Below are 2,270 nucleotides of genomic sequence, written 5' to 3' on the forward strand. Positions count from 1 at the left end.
TCTGCCGCCCTCCCGGCCCTGCCTCCGCCGCGGCCCCGCGCACGCCCAGCCGCGTCGCCCGGGGCCGCGCACGCACCCGGGGCCTGGGCGTCGCGCCTCCTGCGGGGGGTGGCGCGGGAGCAGGGCCGGACTCACCTCTCAGTGGCCCTGGGGACGACCTGGGCCCGCGCGCACTGCAGTGCCACTCGCCGGTTGCGGTCCCAGGTGTCCTTGGCAGCGCGCGCCGTCGCCTCTGGCCGCCAGGGACGGCGCCTTCGCACGGCTGGAGCTCAGACCCCTCGGCCCCGCGCCGCACCCGCGTAGTTTCTCCAGGCCACGGCTGCCCTTTTCGTCCCTGGGGCTTTTTGTGTTAAACCAGCCCCGTGTATCACTTCCAACCTGCCTATCGCCCTACACCAACTGTTGCAAGTTCGGAAGTAACTACTTCTCTGAACTTCTTGGTCGAAACTGCTCTTCCCAGGAGCCTGTTTAAGAAGCATAAATAGTAATAAATTCCCGGAGACCCATGGAGGCACTGAGCCCTAAGATTTTCAAAGGTGAAGTGGATATATGTTATTAAGTCATTGGAAGATTTAGCCAACATGCGTAAACCCAATAAAAAATTGAAATCAAGTGTTTTAAATTTAAAAAAAAAAATAGATTTCTACTAGCAAGGCTGGTCATAACCGAAATTCTCAAAGAATTTCTGAAAATTGTGCTAAAGTGAGAATGGTATTTCGAAAGAAGGCTTAAATTAAAATACTTGAAGCAGACTGCTGGAAAATTAATTTCGGGTTTCAGAAAAGGACTCGAAGAGAAATACAGTATTTTCGATGAGGAAGGGGATTTCCAGGTGCTTCCTGGAATAATTAAATCACTGCAGAGGGCAATATCTGTTCCATTTAAACATAATACTGGTTTTAATTGACTGTTATTTGAGAGAAAAGAGAGAAGAAATACAGGGGGACAAAAGGAGAGGGGGAATGGGAAGGGGGAATACAAAAACAAAAGAAAAAACGAAAAAGAGAGCTCTTTGTACCAATAGCCCTAGTACCCTAGGATTCTGGCTTCTTCCCCACCTTTGGGGTTTAACATTAAGGACAATGCATTGCTGCTATTAGGTATTTAAATTTAAATTTGAAGACTTAATTTTAATAACTGAAGTAAGTAAAGCAAAGTCGTTGAATAGTTGACATGAAGGATTCTATTGGTGTATTGATGTCAGTCTTTTCAAAGGCAGTGGTCTTGGTTCTCTGAACCCGGCACTTGTGGAATGTTGGAATGGCCTATCTATCCAAAATGAGATGAACTGGGTGGGCCTCTTGGGTAGGAGTGGTTTGAGATGTAGGGTAGAAAGGCACCTTTGCCCTGCTCCCCCAATCTTAAAAACAAATGATCTTCTCACTATTCTCAGAAGTCCACAATATTTCATTGGATTTGGAGTACTGTCAAGTGAACAAGCTACTAAGTCAAGTACTGAGTTTCTGTGTACAGTTGGCCCTCTATATCCGTGGTTTCCACATCTGTGAATTCAACCAATCACTGATCAAAAATATTCAGAAAAAGGGCCGGTCCGTGGCTCACTTGGTAGAGTGTGGTGCCTACCTATAACACCAAGGCCACGGGTTCGGATCCCTACATAGGGCTGGCTGGTTGGCTCACTTGGAAGAGCCTGGTGCTGAAACACCAAGACAAGGGTTAAGATCCCCTTACCGTCATCTTTAAAAAAAAAATTCAGAGAAAAACATTGCATCTGTACTGAACATGTACAGACTTTTTTCCTGTCATTACTCCCTAAACAATACCATATAACAACTATTTACATAGCATTTACATTGTATTAAGTATTTTAAGTAATCTAGAGATGATTTAGAGTATACTGGTGGATTTGTATGGATTATATGCAAATAAAGTGCCATTTTATATCAGGGACTTAGTATCTGAGGACTTTGGAATCTGCAGGAAGTCCTGGAACCAATCACCCACAGATACGAAGGGATGACTGTACATGATACTATCCTGAGTGGTGAAGAGAGGACGAATAGGAGATAAGAGATTGCAATGGGCAACCATTCTTTACATGCGGCAGTACACCCTGTATCACCAACCTGAGTTCCTTTCTTCGCCGCTAGGTGGCGGGTTTGAGTCCTTCGTAGCTTTTCACCAAGTTTCTGTGGTATTTGGAGGAAGTATGTTCCATGAAGTTTCAAATAAGTGGACAACATGTAACTCTAAAATGAGTTAATAATGAATGTATTTTTCAATCACCCCGTATAGTTTTGGGTTTGAGT

The sequence above is a fragment of the Galeopterus variegatus genome, unplaced genomic scaffold (genome assembly GCF_000696425.1).
Source record: "Galeopterus variegatus unplaced genomic scaffold, G_variegatus-3.0.2 Scaffold2942, whole genome shotgun sequence".
Lineage (NCBI taxonomy): Eukaryota > Metazoa > Chordata > Mammalia > Dermoptera > Cynocephalidae > Galeopterus > Galeopterus variegatus.